Source organism: Haliotis cracherodii, unplaced genomic scaffold (assembly GCF_022045235.1).
Source record: "Haliotis cracherodii isolate W230 unplaced genomic scaffold, xgHalCrac1.p SCAF_2, whole genome shotgun sequence".
NCBI lineage: Eukaryota > Metazoa > Mollusca > Gastropoda > Lepetellida > Haliotidae > Haliotis > Haliotis cracherodii.
The window spans coordinates 45,636,221-45,660,821 of NW_027266275.1; the positions used below are offsets into that span (position 1 = coordinate 45,636,221).

A 24,601-nucleotide genomic window follows, 5' to 3' on the forward strand; every position below is an offset into this window, starting at 1 on the left:
GAAATTACAAACAGGAAGTCGACGTTAGCCACTTAGAAAGCAGCTTTCTTAAGCTTTGGGTACCAGTTTCAAAGTTGCGACTTCCATTCCAGACTATGCTTTTTAAAGTATTTTGAATCGGTCATACAGTCTGTAACAGTTGTTTTGTGTTAAACTTTAGAGGTTGCATGATTAGAAAACATATTCCGCCAACAATGTCACATAACAATATGAATATTTATTTCATATTTTTTATTACGTGTTTGAATCTTTATCTATCGTGTAGTTGGCAGATTTTTTATCATGAACGTTGATACTACTAAATATCGTTTATCCGACATACTCGTTAATCTGACATAATCATATGCAACCATCGATGTCTGATTAACCGGACTGTATACTGAAAGGCAAAAGAAACATCACTTCTGAAAATACGGATAAAACTAACAGACACTGGCAGTTACATGTTCTGTGGTCAATAAACTCATTTAACGTTCTACTGCTTCTTTTTGTTGCCTTAAAGTCCATTTAACAATTGAGTTTGAAATGGAGTGCTTTGCCCAAACGCAGGCTACAAAAGTGCAATGGGACTCAATTGCGGAAAAGTCTTGTCAAAAACATGATGCACGTGTATATCGTGGATGGTATGCGTATAAAAGACACCCAAAACTGTTAAGCTGGCTTTCGTTATTTTGATTCATCAGCCATGCCAAGATTATCAGGAAATGAGAGCCAACAAGCGATCGGAAGACTGCAAGCAGGCCAGAGTGCACAGGTCCTTGCAAATGCATTCAATGTCAACGCCTGAATGATATATCGTTTGAAACATCGCCACAACACCACCAACACCACTGATGACCGACTGCGTAGTGGTCGTCCTAGAGTCACTACTCCCAGACAAGATCGGTTCATGATACGCCAACATCTGCAGAACCGATTCCGAATGGCCACTGAAACAGGTCAGCAAATCATCGGCAACCACCAGCGTGCCATCAGTGATCGTACAGCCCGACGTCGCTTAACTGCCAACAACATCTCGTGTCACCGTCTTGCTCGTGTACCCATCCTGAGTGATCGTCACTGACAGGCCCGACTGCAATGGGCCAGGCAGCATCAAAACTGGCGTCAACAGCAATGGAGAAGAATCATCTTCACTGATGAAAGTCGCTACTGTGTTTCAACAGTGGATGGCAGAGTCAGGGTCGGGCGAAGGAGGGGCGAACGTTATGCTGATGCTTGTGTTATGGAACGAGACCCGTGGGGCGGCCCAAGCATCATGGTTTGGGGTGGAATCGGACTGAACCAGAGAGTGGGACCTGTGGTCTTTCAGAACATTGGTCCAGGCAGGGGTAATGGCATCACAGCTCTCCGCAACATCGACCAAGTCCTCAGACCCCATACCGTGCCTTTTTTGGCCCGTCATCAAAACCACACCTTTCAGCAAGACAACACCCGTCCCCACACTGCCAGAGTCACCAGGTACTTCCTCCAGCAGCACAACATCCAAATCATGCCTTGGCCTGCCCTCAGTCCGGATTTGAATCCCATTGATTACATGTGGGATGAGATCCAATGCCGACTCAACGACGTACACCCAAGGCCGACAACTGAAGCAGAACTGCGTGTAGCGTTCCTGAGGTTATGGGCCCATATCCCAATGGCCTTCATCAACAGGCTAGTCCATTCCATGTACAGGAGATGTGTGGCTGTAGTCACGCCCGTGTTGGCCACACCAGGTACTGATTTTGAACCCCCAGCTGTGATGTCTTCTGGTGCCTCCCCAAATTCACAATTCGCAAAAACATTCCCCAGATTATTAAGTTCATTTGGGTCAAACACTGACTTTCTCCGATGTCTTTACTTACATATATAAGTATTTGAAAATAAAGATATTTATATGATACATCCACATGACGTTTCTTTAGCCTTTCAGTGTACCATTACATCACAATGGTTTTTGTTTGAGAGCTGAGAGCTTTGGCAAAACAACGTGGTCTACATGGTTATTCTCGAATGAGAAAAGCTGAATTGTTTACTTTATTTGGTTTGGAATACAACAAACCCCAGACTGTAAGAGAACTCAAAGCTCAAGTGAAAAAAGTGGGCTGGGAGGTTATTCTCGAATGAGAAAAGCTGAATTGATTGCTTTATTGAATGCTGTTGTTGATAATAATCAACCCGTTGTTGATAATAACCAACCCATTGAGTTAAGATTTGTACCCACAGCCGGGGTTGGTAAATATCTAAGAGGTTGGAAGATGGATATTAATTCCAGTATGGATGTTAATGATGTTAAACCCATCGAGAAAAATTAATGAGGAGATGATCTAAATAGTATAAAATACAAGCTAACCGTTAAAATGTCATTGACTAAAATATGCCAAACCTTATTTCCGGGGCAACCAAGAAGTTATTACCAATCAGAGTCTTTAAGCTTATCATTGGATGCTGGACTGATAGAGGTTCGGGTTGGGGTATGGATAGAATCGATACTTTATAGTTAGATATAGCAATAATATGCCTTTGAAAAGTGGATCTTATATAGATTTACCCCCGTATTATAAGAAGAAAAAAGCCATAATTAATGTAAAAAATAAAGGTGATGACCATTTCAGAATGATGATAAGATATGCCTTGTTCCCCGCAGATCCTCAAATTGCAAATAGACCTTCGAGCTATCCCCAAAACGATAGGCTCAACCTTGATGGTACAGATGAACCTACACCAATCTCACAAATTGATAAGGCAGAAAAGTAAAATAATTTAGCTTTTAATGTTTTCGGACATTCTCCTAAAGGAATTGCTGTACACAGGTTGAGCTCTGCCCAGAACATATTCCCAGAATCAATTCATTTCTGATCCAAAAAGATAGGAAATATCATTATACATAGATAAAGAGTTAAAGCAGGCTATTATACGATCAAACAAAACATGAGGGCAAGAAATATTTCTGCGAAAGATGTGTGCATGGGTACAAAAGACAAGATCTTGTAGAAGCGCATAAAGAAGACTGCAGAGGTGTTGGACAGACTGCTATCAGGATCGATATGCCTAAAGAGGGTAAAAATATATTAAAATTTGAGCATTATTGTAATCAAATGCCAGTACCGTACATAATTTACATTGACTTCGAAGCACTTATCAAACCAATAGAAAATACCGAACACAGTACTGAATGTAGTTTTACATACAAAACTCAAGAAAATACTCCTTGCGGGTTTGGATATATACTTGTAAAGTATGATGGGAAAACAACCCTGCCCATGATTTACAGAGGTCCCGATGCAGCGGAAAAGTTCCTAGAATACCTACATAATGAGGTGAGGTGAGGTGAAATGGGGTTTAACGTCGCGTCCAAGATTATTGCACTTATATAGCGACGTGCATGTACGTGTGTGTGTTTGTGTGGCTGCTTGTACTAGTCCGGACTGATGCCGATTTATAGTGCTAGCACACTGAGATACCATGCTGCAGTTTAACATGAATACCCCACTCAGACACAGTATACTGACTCCGAGCCGACCAGTCCTTGTTTTAGCCCCTTCATGCCGAGCGCCAGACAGGGTAACAACAAGTACCATCTTTTAACGTCTTTTGGTATGACGCGGTCGGGGATCGAACCCCGGACCTTCCGCTCTCCGGGCGGACGCTCTACCACTAGACCACGGAGGCGGTCACCTACAAAATGAAGAGAGAATAATCAGGGAAAATTTATCAGGTAAGAAACCTATATGTATGACGAGGGATGATTGGAGGGCTTATAAGAAGTCAACGAGTTGTCATGTTTGCAATAAACCCCTGAATGGGGATTCTGTAAGAGATCATTATCGGGGAGCAGCGCATAATGAGTGTAACTTGAAACTAAAAATGAATTCTCAAACAATACCCATCCCCGTTGTGTTTCACAACCTTAGAGGATATGATTCTCATTTCATCATGCAAGCTATCTCAAAGACCGACAGCTGCTTAACGTGCAATGGCTTGGATCTGGCATGGTGATATTCCAGTCTCGGACTATCTTGGGATACATACTGGAAGTTGACTTAGAATATCCATCAGAGTTACACAAAGACCATAACAGTTATCCGCTAGCTCTCGAAAGATTAATGGTTAATAGAGATTGTATGTCTGAAGAACATACCCATAGAACCCAAAACTGCAACCACAAACTCTTGTTGAAACTGCACTCTTCCAACTTAAAACTCAAAACAAGCAGAACCATGGACAACCATAGGGGTAAGAAATCTTTATGAACTTCCTTCAGCCTATTATAATGGAATTATTATTGTTCTGTTTGGATGAACAAAACCTTCCAAATGGTGTGCTGGTTTTCTTGGGGGAATTAGTCAGCAAAGAGCCGGAGTCACAGAAGACTAATCACAATTTTATTTACAAGAACAATTAACAATGAACAGTATCTTAAGTAAAGCTGAGGATGCCACAGAGAGTCGGTACAACCCTCTGGGCTGTGGGAGAGAGATCTGCTTGGTATGAGCGTCAAACCCCTCTCTTAACATTTTGCTTCTGTATGTATTTAACAAAAATTAGAACAATAAAAAGGAATATGATTGGTTGATACACGATGGGGTGTGCCCTATGGTTAATGAATGGCTAGACAGAGGGGAATACTTAATCCTGTTAATCCTGATGGACTGGCACTAATCTTGTTGACATATTTACTGGGTGCTTTGAAAGAGATTATGGTGTCACTATAAACGAGATTGTATTGGGCTAATCCTTTATGAGTCTAAATTGAAGTAATTACTGAATGTTATTTTGATATAGATGATGACAGATTTACTTAAATAAAAGAGTTCAAGGTAATCTATAAGACTATGGAGACATATCTTTTGTCTTATTGGATATTATGTCTGGGAGATGGGATCTTGATACCTTAGGCAAGTGTTTATCTGAAAGCTTTAAATCTATACTACTCAAAAGAAGTTAAAGAACACCCAAATAAGTTATCAAAATCACTCAAAAAATAAATCGTGAACACAGGAACAACACTGATTGGGAAAGATAAATATTTAATCATGACATTTCATTGACGAAAGAAACGCTGGCATACAGATGACCAGAGCAAAACAATATGAACCGCATTTACCCTATAAACAAAAGTCACACACTACAGTTCAGGATAATCCTGTTCCTTCAATATCGGGTATGCCCACCCTGGAAGCAATACAGTCCTGACATCTTCTGCGCATAGATCGGACAAGTTTCTGCAGTGTTGCCTGTGGAATTGCTTGCCATTCCTGATGAAGAAATCCTAACAGTTGCTGGAGATTAACAGGAGGTGGATGGTTAGCTTGAACAACTCTTCTCAAGGCATCCCAAAGATGTTCAATGGGCGCCAGATCTGGCGAATAAGCAGGCCATTGCACAACGGTTATCTGCCTTTTTCAGTGATAATCCGAGCGCGATGGGGTCTTGCATTGTCGTCCAGAAGGATAGCACTTTGACCAATCTTACGAAGTGTGGGCAATACCAGGAGTTCATGAATCTCATCACAGTACGTGGCAGCATTCAGATTCCTGACAATATGGTACAGAGGAGTCCTGTGATTCCAACTGAATCCTCCCCATACCATCACTGATCCCCCACCAAAAGCGACACGTTCACGTACTGTGGCATCAGTGAATCTCTCTCCAGTACTCTCCACACCCGTATTCTGCCATCATTGAGCTGCAAACAGAATCGCGACTCGTCTGTAAACAATACACGAGACAATTGCTGTCTGTCCCAACGCACATGTTGTCGACACCAAGCCAGACGTCCTGTTCTGTGAACTGGACGGAAAGGTGGTCTCACTGCTTGTCGTTGACTTCTCAAGTGTGCAGCTCGTAAACGGTTTCGCACCGTCTGATCACAAACGACAGTGTTATTGACAGCCCTTAACTGTAACCTGAGGTTGTTTGCTGTTGATGTACGGTACCTGTGTGCTTGGAGAACCAGGTATCGGTCATCACGTTGTGAGGTACACCTTGGCCGTTCAGAACGATGTCGCTCTTGCACTCTGCCAGTGGCAGCAAAACGATGCCAAAGAGTGTGAATGACAGAGGGTGACACCTGCAATCTTCTGCCCACCTCACGTAAAGAAAGGCTATCCTGGAGCCAACCAATAGCTCGTCCTCTATCAACATCAGTCAGATGTCGTCTCTGTGGCATGGTTTTGGAAAGTGTGATTACAGGATCATCGTCATCGCCTTCTTAAAGGGAAAGCATGCACGTGCACCATGAACATCACCACTTTCATATGCTGAGCATGAAAATTGTGTTGGTTGTTGCTAAGGGCAGGTGCAGCGTTGTGTTTGGGCGACAATATTCCTATGTTTTGCTCATGTTTTCAATTCATTTGCATGACTACCAGAAGTGTTTCCAGAAAGTGTCAGGAGGACCAGCAATACCCCAGACATGGTACAAGAGGTTGCCAAACATTAGATGATAGTATTGTTATAACACATAATGCCATGACCAATTTGCTAAATCGTGTATTGTATATATATTGTGTTCTTTAACTTCTTTTGAGTAGTATATTAAACTATGTAGACATAACTTTTGTCTTATTGAATAGTATGTCTAGGAGATGCGCTCCCATTACCTTAGGCTAGCATCTATCTAAAATGCTATAACTGAAACTACTGATATTTTATATATGCATTTTACCTGATGATAAGTTTTACTTGCTAAACTATAATTATATTAAATGATGTATAAATATTACACCATGATAACTCATAAAAGCACTTGATGTGGATCTAATTATTATAGGAAAACTTAGCATATATGTTATATCATGATACTATCATCCTGTAAACCTAGTTTAAGGACATCATCATGTGACATAATCGAGACTGGAGACCCAGTATCCAACAACAGTCTTGAGGTAACTCCTTTCATCAGAACATCTATATACAAACATTTCTGAGGCTTCAAAGAATGCAAAACATTTTTTTCCAGTGGACTAGACATACCAGTCCGTGTTGACGAAGATGACCTTATTGGTTTCCCTACATCTGATGCTGACAAAGATAACCTCTCCCCAAACCCAACACCATGGAGTAAAGGTTGCTTTCACCAAGGGATCTACACTATCCCCTACCAACTCAGGTAAATCTACCTGCACTCCAACATCAACAGTTAAAATAAGTTTGTCTTTCAGGGCCTAACACTATGTAAGCTACGTTTGAAACTTTACAAGCCATCATCTATCAAATTGGCAACTGCCTCAAGTGTCACCCCAGTACCACCAACTGGTTGAACAGTTTGATTAATTCCTGCTACCCTGTCTAAAGTTTCAGGTGTCTTTTTCCTGCTACCATCGACAGCTTCAAACTCCTTGGCATATGAAATAGCATTTTCAAGTATTTGTGGATGTGCAAATGTGACATGTTTCCTCATGTCAAAGCTATGCAGGCCAGTTAAGAACTGATCAATTAAATGTAATTCTAGTGATGAATAAGTGCTGGTAGGGTAAGCTAAATTTGCTATATCTACAGACCTGATACCCATAATCCAAAACAGTTTCGTCACGAACTTGTCGACGATTTCGGAATTCACTCCTATAGGCTACATTGCATTCTACTGGGTTGAAACGCTGACTCAATGCACTTTTGACTGCCTGATAACAATTGAGTTGTCCTAACGTAAGGTTACTCAAAAGTTTTTTGTGCTGCACCTCTCAAACACATACTAAATTGATGAGCCTTTTCATACTCAGTCCACCCATTCCATGAAGCTGCTTGTTCAAAATGAACAAAATAATCCTGCCAATCACATGACGTCCCGTCAAATTTGTCAGGTCTAACTTCCCGATGAGAACCCCTAGTCTTCTCAAATTCTGATAAAACAGTTCCCGATGTATTTAATGGCCTTTCACTATCAAAACCTCTGGGACTCGGAAAATCAGCCCTTGACCTATCCTGTGGTATTTCTGGTGTACTAAAATGAACAAAACGGCCACCCGTCATGATGCCGTCCGGTAAAGAGTGACCAAACAACTGATAATCAGGGTTCTGATGAGCAGGTGCATTATAGCCTGACCCAAACATGTATCCCTGCCAGCCTGTCTACTCCTTAAACCGACAGCATCTCCTACAAAAGGTAGAGGTTTTGTGTACAGTGTAGATGTAGGATACATATTTTGCCAAGGTGGTGGTAACTCACTTGTCAAATCGATAAGTGGTTCCTGTGGATTAACACTACCAAGAAAATGATCATCATCAGTCTCGGAAAAAACTGACCAATTCAAACCTAAACTTTCAGTCATATTTTCACTTGAATTTTAATTTAGTTTTCACAAACAGACTATAACTAGAAATTGTAAAAATATAACCCAATCCTGGTCTTGGCACCAAATCTGTAATCGGCACCCTCTAAAGCCTGTAAAAGGCGCCCAGTGAAAGTAGAACGATAAAAATAGTTGATAAAAGGTCTGATGTTTACTGCGGTGCTTTGTGTTGTGTTCTCTTCTCCTTCTGCAGTATTATTCTTTTGTCTTTACGTTCTCGGAGGCTCCTGACTGAGTTACCAATTCTAATTATAGATAAAGCACAAAGAGTGAAGTTTGATTTAAAGTTTATTCAACAAACAAAAAAACAGGGGCCAAAATCTTCCTCCACTTAATTTTAACCTACGTAATTTTCCCCCTTCCCTACCTTCGTAAACCAATTCAACCTTATTTCTTAAACTTGTTCTTTTAACCACACCACTAACTTAACTCCCAAAAGTAAAACATCAAACCTTTTCAATCGCTACTCTATTTTTCCCCCACCCAGATACTGGTGAGCGACGACTGACAATTCCCTACCCAGGGTAGGCTTATAAAGCCAACACGCGGACCATGTGACCAGTACAACAGACACAACCAATGAACACGCTCCTTACATCTCGTCTCTCCCAATCCTGGCTTCCGCCGAGCATGCAAAGAGCGTGGCATCGTCACGTCTTCCCAGCCACTACGCCCGCGTGGGCATAAGCTGCTACAATAAGGACTACAAAGATAGGTACTTCGTCAGCCGTTCAACTCCCCTTAAACTAACCCACCTACTATGTTCCTGGGTATAACAATTTACCCACAATAATCCCCAGCTGACCACAAAAGGAAAACTGCCCCAAATGTAATGTGGAACTAACACCGAAAATATGTATGTAGCATTTTATTGCTTATACATATACCCTGTCATAATAGCAATGCAGGAATGTTATTTTGAAACATGTTTTGTCAAGCCCATTTTGGCGCACCTGTTGTAGAGGTGATCTTGCTGATCGACGATATCCATAGACGTATAGTGTGGTATACACTTATTATAGTGAAACTTATCAGCATGTACATCGCAGAAATATGAATCATGTCCATTTATATTCACCATAACATTGAATGGTGATTCTTAAATATCAACAAAAGTTCAAATAAAAGATACCAAGAAACTTGCATGTGGCATGTTGATTTATTGTCTACCGATTCTGGGTCACAGGAGCATGCAATGTCAAATGGATTAAATAATACGCCAATTATATCGTCAAGGTCACATTTTTATTTCATATCAATGGTGATTACTGATACTATGTATTGACTTATGTTTTTGCTGTATGTAATAGACTGTAATTGTTTTGGTACTTAAAATTATCAGGAGACTACCCCTGTCTGTGACATCACATAAGGTGACCTTTGCACTTACTGAAATATTGCTGTCAGAATTCACGATCTTTATTTTTGTTTTCCTCTCGTCATATTAATTAGAAAATGACTAATAAAACATTTTCGATTGAGAAGATCGTCAACTTTCGCCAAGGCATATGTATAAAGGCAATGTAAACTTTGTTGATATTGAAATAGCAAAAAGTTATTCGGAGGTCGCGCGACGCGCCCCATGTTTTATTTTAGGACGTCTGCTAGCATCATGACATCATTTTTATTTTTGTATATCGTAAATATTCAACCAAAACCTATGAAATTAGGATTAGAGAATATTTATAAGTCATTAATTGTTTCCTGCAAATTTTATAACATGACACGTCATAAATCTGGCTCCAGTGGAGTTGGAGCGGCAGAACCACCATTACCTATAAAAATTTATATCACAGAAGCATTGATAGGGTTCGAAAATGGTTCAGGTGGTGGTGAGCTAGAGCCCTTTTCATTACAATTTAGCTTAGTCTCATGATGATCATTGAACTGCATCGTTGTTTTTGCATAAAAAATTACCTCTGTAGTATAGGTATTGGGGTATAAATCTGGCTCCAGTGGAGTCCAGAACCACCATAACCTATACTACTAATGGACATTGGATAAATCTTACCAATATAAACAGGTAGTGACAAGAGGACCACAAGGTCATTAACTTTCCATATTTGCATTCTGAGAAGGCAGTGAACTTGTTGAAATGAAAAGATTGGTTAACAGTCTTGAGACCATTCAAATTTATAATTTAGTTTTAATGAAAATCAAGTTTAGTACGTCATTTCCTTTTTCCTTAAATCCAACTATGACATTTTGCTTATTTTCAAATTTAAATTATATAATTTCAGACATTCTAGGCCTTGTTTACCCACTGAATGGTCTTCGAATTCTAGCCCGGAAACGAACCCGTTCCCCAATGGTCTAGGTCCAACCTTTTTCCATAAAAATTTTAAAAAATAAAAATTCGTAAAAAAAATAATAACCAAAAGGCACAACTTCAGTATGTGCCTGATAGCTTTGCCAAATTTCCATTAAATACACTGAATGGTTTTCGAATTCTGCCCCGGAAACAAACCCAATCCCCAATTGAGTCTATGTCCAACTTCAATCCATAAAAATTTAAAAAAATAAATTTAGAAAAATCCCAAAATATCAAAAGGCACCACTTCAGTATGTGCCTGATAGCTTTGCCAAGTTTCGATCAAATACACTGAATGTTTTTTTAATTCTGCCCCGGAAACGAACCCCATCCCCAATTGAGTCTATGTCCAACTTCATTCCATAAAAATTTTAAAAAATAAAATTTAGAAAAATCCCAAAATATCAAAAGGCACCACTTTAGTATGTGCCTGATAGATTTGCCAAGTTTCGATCAAATACACTGAATGGTTTTGGAATTCTGCCCCGGAAAAGGAAATGATTACGGACGGACGGACGGACGGACGGACGGACGGACGGACATCATCATGTGACATAATCGAGACTGGAGACCCAGTATCCAACAACAGTCTTGAGGTAACTCCTTTCATCAGAACATCTATATACAAACATTTCTGAGGCTTCAAAGAATGCAAAACATTTTTTTCCAGTGGACTAGACATACCAGTCCGTGTTGACGAAGATGACCTTATTGGTTTCCCTACATCTGATGCTGACAAAGATAACCTCTCCCCAAACCCAACACCATGGAGTAAAGGTTGCTTTCACCAAGGGATCTACGCTATCCCCTACCAACTCAGGTAAATCTACCTGCACTCCAACATCAACAGTTAAAATAAGTTTGTCTTTCAGGGCCTAACACTATGTAAGCTACGTTTGAAACTTTACAAGCCATCATCTATCAAATTGGCAACTGCCTCAAGTGTCACCCCAGTACCACCAATTGAATTCTGCCCCGGAAACGAACCCCATCCCCAATTGAGTCTATGTCCAACTTCATTCCATAAAAATTTTAAAAAATAAAATTTAGAAAAATCCCAAAATATCAAAAGGCACCACTTTAGTATGTGCCTGATAGATTTGCCAAGTTTCGATCAAATACACTGAATGGTTTTGGAATTCTGCCCCGGAAAAGGAAATGATTACGGACGGACGGACGGACGGACGGACAGACTGGCTGATCGCAATATATATTGAATTGAACAATAGTTATCATTGTTAATAGTTCTATGAATAATATGTCTATTACATTTTTGCCATAAATCCTGTATTTTGGCTTCAGTCACACTAATTAAACTTTGGGATTTTCAACAGACATCTTCTTCACTGTCAATTACACACAATTATTTGTTCTTGAATAGCACAATAGCAACCCAAGCTATGATGTGCGTAATGGCGGGAAACCTCACTTCTTTCCAACATCTAACCATTAGATGAATTGGGGAGGTGGGTGGAAGTACTCCTGATGTAATAGAGGTAATATCTCTTAGAATTATTAACAATGATAACTATTGTTCAATAATTCTTGTGAATCCTCTACCTCTATTAGATCTTTGCCAGACTAAACCTGAGGGATCCAGCGGCATCTGCCTCTAGTAACTCCCTGTGTAATTGACAGTAATCCTTTTCTTGAAACCATTTAATCACTGATTCTAATCCTGACCTAAGATAATTAGGGCTGAGGAGCCCTATTGTAATCGTTGTGTTTCTTCTTCTTATTATTCCGCCGTTTTTTGTGGCGACTCTACAAAAACAACCAGTAGCCACAATCTCTCCAAAATGGACAGCAACATCGGCACCAATTTGAAGCAGCTGCCACAAAAATCCCAATGCTCTAGGCTCAACGGCTAAGGGCAGATAACTCATCAAAGTTTCAACTTCAGCAGCAATAATCTTCAAAGCTAATTGTCCAATGACTTCCAAACTTACCATGCTGCTGCGCAATCAGATGCCCATCATTTTGTACAATAGGACCATGGTAGCTACAAGGCACTATTTGGCAGCCATATTGGATTGAAGGGTTTCGACATGTTTTTGAACAGTTTTCTCACTACCTGGCTGCCCAAAGCTTCTTTCACAATATCACAGCAAAAGCTTCATCACTTTGCAAACTGTGTCTCTATGCATGGGGAGACAAAGCGATTTTATGACACTTAAAACTTGTTCAGTAAAGACACTGAAAGAAGCTGCAGTAAAATAAGACACTTCACTGCATTTCAATCGGCGCAAGATTGATGATTGTTGTTCGAAAAGGCCTTTTCCTATCGGCATATTGATTTCTTAACTTAATACTAGACAACATGAAGTCTGTGATGTGATTCTGTGTCTTGTTCCCTGGTGAACTGCAAGTGTGTTATCGCTATGGTTTACTGATTTTCGTAGGGGCAGAGAAACTAACTGCATAATGCAAGTCTCCAGAAACTAACTATAGAAATCATGTGCGCCAACATGTCAACATGCTCATTTGGCTGTCTGAAGGTGCTGTTCTTGGCAGTGATGCAGGGTCATGCATTGGTGGTCTGGCCCCTTGGACCAATACACACCTTGTATACATAGTTTATCTGCTTCCTAAATACCCATGGGGAACGGTTAATGAAGTGCACTGGTGTGTGAGTCATGGTAACGGTATAACGAGAGCGGTAGCGCTAAAGCACGGTAATTGAGCGACTGGCGATTTGTTGCCCAGGTCCTGTATTGACTGTGTGGCCCCATCCTGCTCTCAACTGATACAAAACTGTGAACATGTTGTGCATAAGTCTTTGAATGACATTTTGAAATTGATGAACATGAGGAAGATAATTAATGAATGTCAACAAAGACTTCTTTATTTACTGTAAAGGCGACATTCATATATTCAGCGTTATGTAAACAATGAATTGCGGATGCATGTTATTGGACTCACAGCACACAGTTTGCCAAAGACCCATGAGTATGGGTCAGTCGTGTGCATATTGGAGCATTAGCCATGGTAACGGTATAGCGAGACAGGGATAGCGCTATAGCACATTTATTAAGCTGTTGGTAGCTGGCTCGTCTGAGAGCCGCGTATGGGGTACCACAGTCAAAACATGATCCCACGGCCTAGAACACCAGATTTTTAAAAAGTATTTTTCTTGGGTTTGTGACGGAACATTTGATATCGCTGTGCTCCCAGATTATTTTCCTATCAAAGCACGTATATACTTGTCATAATTTTATTACCACAACTTAAGGTAATAACAGACTGGCAATTCGTTCACTTGGTGTTTCGACGGTAGCGAGGTGACATTTTAACATGGTGTACACATATGCTAGATTTCTATAGTCAGTTTCTGCATTAATTTTATTCTTTACGCTATATGTAGCGCTCTCTGTCAGCGGAAAGCATGCAGCTTAGCGCACTTGAATGGAGGATCCATCCAGTTGTGTGTAAAACGCATACAACAGAACCAAACTTTGTACAACAGAATGTTTGGAGGGAATTAACGTTTTGAGCTGGGTCTAATGCAGGATTTCCATGTATAAATAGGTTACCCTATTTCAATCATACTCTGATCGCCTTTGTCTCAGGTGTTTGTCAATGCCATCAAACAGTATAGTCAAACTATAGTATTCATTGATAAAAAACGATCAGGTTCCAAAGCCGAATTACCTTTTCAGTATATTTGTGGCCCCAATATATGATTCAGTTCTGTAAGATAGTATATGCATATATTTGGTAAATATCTGTCAGCCTTGGCTTCACAAGTGGCGTACATGTTATTCTCAAGCATAATAACATGAAGATAATGATAGCTGTCAATATTTTCAAGACTGCGTGGACCTTCAGTTTAACAAGAAGACAAAGTCATCGATAGCCCCGCCCTTCTAAATATATGCATAAAATCACAACAAAGTATATATATATAACCAGAAACATATAATCTTATAACCTGTTATATTAAGATTGAAAAGACTAAACCAAATGGATCCTTCCTTTCTTTAAATGCTTTCAATACATGTACCTCCCAATGATGCGAAGATCCCGGGTAGAATAGGTCTTCAGCAACCCATGCTTGTCATAAGAGGAGACTAACAGGATCGGTGGTCAGACTCGATGAGTTGGTTGATGCATGCCATCGTATCCAAATTGCGTGGATCAATGCTTATGATCATGGGATTGTCTGTTCTAGACTTGATTATTTACAGACAACCGTCATATATCTGGAATATTGCTGAGTGCAGGGTTAAACAACGAACAAACAAAAATCAAATGATGTGAATTAGTAATGATTGTACTTTTCAATACAAGAATTTTTTTTGGATAGCAGTGTTTCACATATTTTCAAAACCTTAACTATTACTCCACGTGAACTACTCCCTGCTAACAAACATAGGTTTGAGGGGACCTATTCTAACCCTGAATCCCAAGAAGGTAACAAATTTCCATCTTGGAATATTGAATCATAAATACAACATGTATCTTATAATCAGCCAGTGCTGTTGAAATATGATCCTCAATGCTGTTCAACTTTGCTTCAGCGAGGATCTGAATATTATCATGTTTTAATGATTTCTTTTGCAACTTACGAGAAATAAATTTTATTGCTATTCCTGCCAGTCCAGACTCCGGCCGCTATTTCCATGCCAAGTACGATGGGCAAGGTGATTATAGTTGATAATAAACCAACACCGGCTTCACCGAGTCCCATGCTAGCCGTTACGAGCGCGGTGTCAACTCCGTCGATAGCATTCACGGCTCTGCGGTACTTATTATGCAATCCAAGTCTCATCTCTCTCTCCTACTCTATTCGATGTTTTGTCGCTTATTTGATGTAATCGAAATCCATCAACAGTATCCATCTTTTCAGAAGCTTCATCGAGCGCTGGATATAAACCCATAGTGTATATTATTATATCATATAATAGTCTTTAATTGGTCTTGCCTCAATGTTTTGAGAGAATACATCAACCTTATTAAATGTATATTATACGGCAAGAATATCTTAGTAAGAGAAATGCTGTCACTTTTAATAATTTGGACCCCCTCAAGGGTTGCAACGGGTGATGCTCCCATATAAATAATACTGCAACGTTGACGTTGGTGTTTCTTTAGCCATTTAATCGATAGACCTGGTAATATTTCAAAGGCATCTTCTGGTGCATCTCCAAACAAGACTTCAATAATAAGTGTAGAAAGATTAGGTCTTGCACTCAAGTTATCTTATATATCATTGAATTCAGTAACCAAATTTAAACTAACGTTTTTTACTGCCGGACGACTGAAGAACATATGACCTTGGTTTTCTGGCAAGGGAGAGACTAACACACTTTTTCGTTTTGAGGGGATATAGGCCGCGAGCACAATGCCACTATTTATTATCTTAGTTAATTGATGTCCCTTACCCATCATCACATATGGTGGCGTAATGACGATATTCAATAGGCACTCGATTTTTTCTTTGATCATAGTCTATTTATTATCATCGTTGCGAGTAAGATTGTATGAAGTGTTTTTATTGAGTCCACTAACGTCGACATCGCTTAAATCTCCTAGATTACCTGTGAATGCAACTTCTTTCCGCTTGTATACATTATCTTGTAAGTGTAAAGCGTATAACTTGCCATCGATACGGGTTTACCGAATCCTTCTGTGTCTCAGAGGCGACACTTTTTTTATTTCTTGGTTTACGGATTTCAACCTCATTTCAAAAGTGAGGCAGGCCAATTTAAAAAGAAAAAGAAAAAAAAAGCCTCATATTTTTTTACTTGAATTTTGTCCTAAAAAGTTAGGTAGGTATGAAAAGAAATATCCTGGCATAACAAAAGTAAAATAATTCAATTTTTCAAGAACATTTTATTATATCCCTGGCACTCAGCTTGTGCACAAACGGCAACATAACAATATTCATGTCATGGATGAATTTTATTTTCAATAACATTGCGGGAAATAGTGTCTAGTGAATACATTTTTGATCTATAGATAAAAATATGATAAAATCAAATGGAATACGTATTTCAGACATTGTGAAATGTGATAGATTTAATAAATGAATGATATGACAAGTAGGTTAATATAATTATAAACTATTTTGACATGACTTGGACGGTCTACCGTGCGGTGTGACTTGTGGCTTTGAACGGCCAACAGTGTTGAAATAGTTAACTGGTCACCACTGCGCTTTGCGTTGACAAGCTTTGATGGTATTAGATCTAGAGAAGGATCCCAGCAAGAAATATCAGAGTGACTTCCCTTTGCTTTACGCTCGACGAGGAAATGAAATCTTTCTTTTTTGTTTTAACCTTTTGTCGAAAAGATCAGCGGTAATAAAACAAAGGGTAATTTTCATTATTTTATTTTTTTTAACATTTGGACTTTGAAAGAACGGCGCATCCGTAAACCAAGAAATAAAAAAATTGTCACCCGAGATAGGAGAGCACAATTGTACATGTATTACATTGTCTGAGTGTTCCAGGGCCTGTTGAATCAACCATTATTTATAATATGGAGTGTTACACTCAAGTATCCGATATGTACAGGTTGATGTTTTACATCTAATACAGAAATTTTGAGGTCTGAAATAATATGTATACCCCGCTTTAATTTTTTATATTGTATGATGAGAAAGATTCCGTTCTACCGCTATTGTATTTTTCTTCTTTGACTGGAATACCTCTCAGCAGAGTTGAAGGACTTTTGAGTTGAATATTATCCGTCGTACTGATCTGATCAAGATGGATGCACAACTCTTTATAGGGAACTAAATTGGGTAGTTTAACTCCATGTACTATCAAGTCAAAGTGTTTCTGCTAACATCTCAGCAAGAAATAAATTCTCTTCTCCAACGCTGAATTTCAGCATCCCATTCGACTCATTTTGTGTGAGACTATGTCCCAAAGGCTTAAAAATTTCATCATTGAGTGAGTAAACGCTGTAATACCCATCAGGTATAACAATGGGAGTGTCATCAATACTTACTTCACCTGTTAATAACCTATTATTTTCTATCGCATCATTTATATTGGTCCACTGCGGGTAATATGTTACATCGCAGATAGCAACTTCAAGTTGACCAGCCGAGTTATTGATAGTATGAAGCAGTTGAATAGACTGACCATTTGTTATTCTCGGGAGTGTAACATACATATTAAATATACAAAGATACTATATCATAACTTAAATATGAAATCAACTTACATTACTAATCAGTCGATTTTAGTAAGTGCCCCTGGTGCTAATTTTTGTTGTTGAATTCCCTGACATCTTTGAAAAATACAGGGTCACGGCAACTAGCGATAAAATGGTGCACGATTGGTTTCACAATCCGATGCAATTTTGGCACAACCAGTTAAACTTTGCCATATGGTGTGCCACAACAGGATGTGGTGTATCTCTTTATGCCCCAGGATTTGAACTAAATAAGTTTTATCATTTCACGTGTACTATCAGATTAGACGTATTCTTAAAGAAATAAGTGCTCCATTACCGCAGGATCGAGCGTGGAATTCCACAAATAATCCGTACAATAGGTGGGTATTCGAACATATTTGTCAGGAATTTAATGTTTCTACGAGTAAAGATTGGCGTCTGAGTGGAGTTAACCATGGTGTAGGTATTCCATACGCTGGTGCAAACTCTGTTAAAGAAGTCAGCGATGATTTACTGAAAAGAGGTCGGCTTCTTCCGAGCTTTGCTCTCTCAAGTAACGAGTGGAGAGACGATCATATGAACTTTAAGGGTGGTGTTGCTTTCACCGTCCAAAAGGTTGAGCAACCACCTGAAAATGCTTGGAATGGATTTCTTAATGATAAAAACAGAAAATAATTTTACTAACCCAGGAGTTGTAAGTTGTAAGAATGGGAATAATTGGTTATGGGACGGTGCTCGATGCGCAAAAACAGTTTGAAGCAAACGTGGATGATGCTATTAATTCATCCCTTGATAAACCATCTTCTATAAAACGTTATCAAGATATATTACAGTACGCTCAATCCAAAGTAGACTACGTTTATACGCTGGGACTATACATGTCTCCGAGTAATAAGGAACTTAAGATCGGTCAAGTGATCGGTTATAATAATAAAATTGTTATTGCTTCCGATCAACAAAAACCAGGTATAAATTCAGATATTAATACCGAATTAATTACGCAAACAAATACAGGCGAAATGGGAATAGTAAAGCCCCAGATATCTACTGACACTCCTACTAACACACAACCACAAGTGCCACCACATATTGCAGCTAAAAATGAACAACATATCGATGAAAAAACAGCGCTTATAGTAGGTGGAGTCGCTGCTGGTTTAGTCATGATTTGGTTAAATAGTTCTTAATGAACTGATTTGGTTAAATAGTCTTTAGCGGATACGTACAACAGCCTGGCAATTGCTACGATCAGTGCCCACAAGTTTTGACCATGCCAAGTGGTGGTTTTTGCTAATAAATTCAAGAGCCAGGAAACAATACTCCCTATTATACCGGGAAGTGCAGACGCAGCTTTCCCAGCGAGCTTTCCCAGTGCTTCTCCTAATGCTTTTAAATGCTTTTTTATCCACTCTTTTACACCATTTTTATCACTAGGCGGTGTGCCACCTCCTGTACCACCACCACCGGTTAACGCGAAAGTCAAAGTCGATATAATAAATCCCAAATACTGGCAATGGTTATCCCCTGTTTTCTAAACAATGTTTTAATTTTATCGGCCAGTGTAGTATCATCGTTGAGGACTTGATCGAGTGAACCAAGTGCCTTTCTATAACTGGAAGCCGCTTCGAGGCGGGCCGATCTTTCGTCTTCTAAGTTACGCAATCTTTCTGCAACGCAGCGTCTACTGAATTCATCACCTGCCTGTTCAAGTTTTGTTTTCTCATAAGCTATATGTTTGTCGAGTTCGGATAGCTTGGCTATATTATTGATGAGTTCTCCCCGCATTGTTTGCAATGCCTTGTCAAGACCTCTTACTTCCCTAATACTGAACTCCGAGGATGGTACCTGTAACGTGAAATTATCGTAGTAGGTATCCAAGATTTCTCTGAGTCCATCCAAGGCCAGCTTCGAGCTTTCCTCCAAATTATCTTTATCTATGTTACCGAGTTCAGTACGCACAGTCCGAAGTACCTTAGTAGTCTTCGCAGAAAGTTTTTCTCATGAGTAGTCTACAAAACCTAATTCATTATGAACAAAGTTGATGCCATGTTTACTGGCTATCGTAGACAAGGCTGGGGGCTTACGAGTATGAGAATTCATAAGATCAATATCCGGAGAGCCATGCAGTCGCAATATTCCTTTACTATCTATCGTAAACTTTGAATAGTCACGACCTATAGGAGTTTCTTTTAAGGCATCGTAATAATCATTAACAGCTGGTTTCAAAAGTTCATCGTTAAGATTCAGAAAGCTGGTTTCATCAGTACCCTCTTCGATTGTACTAGTATCAGTTATGTTATCTAGATTAATATCATCCATTTTTATATTAAACATAAGGTTACATAATTTCAATATAAACAATGTCTTCGCAATGCGGACGCAAGTTAAACCCACAACGTAGACTTTGGGATCCATCAGGGGTCAAAGCAATTCGTCAGTCTGTAACTATAATTAATAACCCGAGTACCATTGATCAGAATCAAACGCTTCTGGTTCGCTTTCCTAATCTCGGCGCACACGATGTGTTAGTTCTGGGAACTGCACGACTATCATTTACAATTAGTTTGAATTCAACCGACGCTAGCAGAGAGCTCGTTCAGAACATAGGTCGTGCGATTATTAAGAAAATCGCAATTAAAATTAGCGGTAATGAAGTTTTAAGTATTGACGACAGCAATGTATATTTGTGTTACATGGATCTCTGGAGAACGGCTAAAGAACGGGAAAACTTACAATACCAAGGTATTTGTAATCAGAACACATTGAGACTGCGTGTAGGTGCTGATAGTGGTGATAATACCGTCATAGGAGATAAGGCTGTTGCTGATGCTTTAGGTAACCGATTCTATATTCCGCTCGACTTTGAATTACTAGATAGTCACATGCCCTTCTATCAAGCATCCCTAGGCAATAGGTTAGAATACAAACTCAATTTTAATGACTACGGCAGAGTAATCAAAGCTACTGAAGATCCTAGTAGCTATTCTATTGACAATATCTCACTGGAGTATGGTATGATAACAGATCCCGAATTAGGCAGACAAATTCGTAACCAGTATACCGGAAGTTTAGCCATATTGTAAGATCGAGTGCTTCAACATCGAAAGATCACCAGGAACAAAAGAGACACGACGTGGAATATCAATCTAAACATTTTCGCTAGATCGTTGAAGGGTATTTTCATGTTGTTTGAGGACCCCTCGCATGCATTTGCAAGAGATACCGAGAAGTTCTACAACCCCAAGATTACAAAAGTAGAATTGACTATCGAGGGCGTGCCTAATCAACTATATAGTCAGGGCATGCGAGCATATCAACAGTGGTATGAGATTAAAAAACTCCCTTCTATAAAACGAAGCCTAGAAGTTAACACGGTCGTGAAATATCTGTCTCTCGGGGATGTATCGATGGCTGAATTCCTTTCCACGAAGTATGCGCTATGGATCGACATGCGAACCACAGACGATGACCAACTACACGGCAGTGGGCGGAGAATAGAAAATGCTAGCGAGGGTATTACTATGCAGATAACGAAGCTCCGGGAAGCGGCTGGTAAATTAAACTGATATTTGTATGTGATTATGGATGCGCAACTTAATATACAGAATGGACGATTCGTGTAAGCGATCTATTAATAATCTGTTACCTAAGGAACTGCACGGGTTGCGGAAAAACAGATTTTATTCTAGATATTTTACAAAGTCATTATCTGGATGTTTTCGACCATATCATTGTTCTGTGTCTGACAATAAACGTTAATAAAACATACCTATCGAGAGATTGGGTAATGAATGATCTGTGGTACACAGAGTTGATCCGGGCGATCGTTTACAAGATTGTTTACGAGTATGCCACGAAAAATACAAAGGCGAATCAACCCTTTTCATAATAGATGATTGCAGTGCGAGTAAAGAACTTACCAAAAAGAAAGATATGCTTTCATATTAAGCATTTTCCGGTCGACATACTCAGCATAGCGTTTGGGTACTTGCTAAAAAATACAACTCTGTCCTGAAAGATCTCAGAGAGCAGACCAAATGGATAGCCCTGTTTCATTGCAAAGACCGAGATTCATTTGAAGAATGTCTACGTGAAAATTATGTTATTTATACCAAGCTCGAGCGAGATAAAGTCAGAAAACTGTTAGCGGAAACGAAGCACTGTAAACTCGTATTAAAAACCGATCAACCAGCTGCTTATGCAATTGCTTAGCAAAAATAGGAACTGCTGAGCAAAAAATATAGCAAAAATACAATAAATTGAACATTAGCAGTGATTATGTAATAATGTGGTTTGAAATCCTCATTCTTTCACAACAGTTTATTATTTCGGGCTGTATTGGATATGCCATATTTTATTATGTTAGACTTAAATATCTCCTGAGGTATTACATTATGGAATGCGATGAACTCATCGAACAAATGCTCAAAGAACCTGATCAACATGTAGATCAACATACAGATTAATCTTTAGATTAACATAGAGAAAGACTCGATGCTTTGGTAGCCGGTGGAAAATGTTCCCAATATTTGGGGGAAAATTATACCACTGAAAAAATTGATAACATGACCAATGAAGAAATTAAAAAACTGTATGCGCATTACAAGTCTAGACCGGGAGCTACCATGACTAAAACAATAGGTTCGGCTATGTTACAACTATCCACAGTCGTAGCCAATACGTTTCTTCCTATCCCGGCAGAACATCGCCCGTACTTATGCGAATCTCTCGAGAAAGACCCATTCATCGAACATGCTATAAGCGTAGTAAGCGGTGAGTTTAGCTCTGGTAACCACCGCTTTAATAACGGCTAGGTATTGTCAATTTAAACATAAGTGCCCACTTACTAATAATGGAGACTCAAGTGACACCGATTGTGGAGACGCAACAACAAGTACAAACCCCAACTGGACAACAGATTGTGGAAACACAATCACAACAAGTGAACGAGGAAATAACCCGATTGCAAAATCACACGCCAGAGTGACTAAGAATCCTCTTAAATTCGCAGCTGGTAGGAAGGGTGCGCTAGTGAGGAAGGCAGAACTAATACAGAATATTGAACACAGTTGTCTGATAAAAACTTGGGCTCACTATGCACTAGGAGTTGTTGCTATAGTGGTGGTATGGTTGTTTTATAAGACCGGAGAAGAGAAAACGTCCCCCCGATGGTACAATCACAACAAGAAGTTCAATTAGAGGTAAGCCCTCATATAATGTTATAAAGACAATGACTACTGCAGTTACAGACGGTAAAATGTTGGTAAACGCAACGTATCATTCAGCAGTGGTCAGCGGCTTGGCCTTTGGCTATGCCCGTATAGCTAAAATGATTACTAAAGCCACACCACACAAGCTAGATTTTAATGGTTATGATATCGGTATGATGGTTCTTGATATTGGATTGGCAATGTCTACAAAAGATATGCTCATCAAACAAGGACTTATCCCAGAAGACATAATGAAGTAATCAAAGGCCGGGGTTCAAGCCTATGCACAAAGGGGGTGTGGCCACAATGTATGGTTAAAACTGTCTTTTGATGCAAAGCAAAGCAGTAGTCAAATACATTCGATGAAATATCACAAAATCGACTTACCAGTTAATGATGATTTTCAGCCATAGTACACAGAAGGATGTTATGAAGACTTACTATGAAAAAATATGGATAGAGTCTACAAAACGTACAATTTGGAAAATATTTCCCCCTTATTGTAATCCAGATTTGAATTTGCCACTGTATCAGTCAGGTGACCAGAGGAGGTGTGTATCCATAGCAACATGTCTGCTAGTGGAGGAAAGATTGCCGTTCAAGGTTTCATATTTCACTTTCTCCCCAGACAGTGAAACTGCCCCCACTTCCACTCCCCCTGTGTGGGAGTTTACTCTGTTTTGACACCGACACCAACAATAACATTTGATTCTCCCATGAGGGGGTGATATTTGTTTGGAATCTATGTGACAATTACCAACACTTCAACAAGTTAATTTTCATTCTATTTGATGGTTAACCTTTGTTGTATTAACTTCTTTATAATAACCTAAATTGCACAAGACCTTAATAAAAAATATACCAATCTCCTCTCCTCAATGTACCTCTCCAACCCATACCCCCCAAACCCCCAAATGAACCTGGCTTTGTTTTAGCATGCGATCACTTCAGGGTCTGACCTGCTCATTGACTCCAACTATCTGAATAAATTGGACATCTCTTGTTTTCTACCACCCATACTGATTTCCTCACATGATGGATCCAAGTAAGCGACCTGCTCATTTCACAATTGAAGTACCAGGTGATCATGAAGTCAAGGCAGGTATTCTTCAAAAGCTGAAACAGGTGAAAGCTCACCTGAAAGCAGAGACCAGCATGCCTGCTAATAATGCTGATGTTCTGGACCGGGTATTATCGTATTATCTCCAACATCACGGCCTGACTGCCCCGGAAGATCCACCAGTGACACACCTGACAGCTGGACCAGGTGACACTGTTGACAGATTTTTTGTTATATCTGAATCATCCATGAAAATGTGCCTGGATGTAGCAGAAAAGCATGGACGAAAATGCTCCAACAGATTGACTGTGGCCCAAATCAGTTATCGAGGCCATGTCATGAAGATGAAAGTACGCTGCCGCAAGTCACACCAGTATTGTCTGGCGTCATCACCCTACCTCCCAGACAACAAATTCCTGGTGAATGAGAAGATTGGACATGCTTTTTACAGCTGTGGCATGTTACCAGTCCAATACAGCAGGTTCTGTTCAGCTGCAGGGATTGGTAATCTCTCACGGAAGTATAGAGAAGGACAGCTTACCACTTATAAGAACTGTGTTCAGACAGAGTATAGGGATTCCTGTGAAACGGCATTGTTAGAAGAAGTCGCTGGTTATGAA

The 24,601-nt window shown here is 39.6% G+C and overlaps 1 protein-coding gene and 1 pseudogene across 3 annotated transcripts in view; both read right to left on the reverse strand.

The window, feature by feature from the left end:
• LOC139468148 (protein N-terminal asparagine amidohydrolase-like) overlaps positions 1-24,601 on the reverse strand; it is a 638,951-nt gene that overhangs the window by 235,257 nt on the left and 379,093 nt on the right. The gene's annotated exons all lie outside the window — the stretch shown is intronic.
• LOC139469002 (uncharacterized) lies at positions 7,141-8,251 on the reverse strand (annotated as a pseudogene).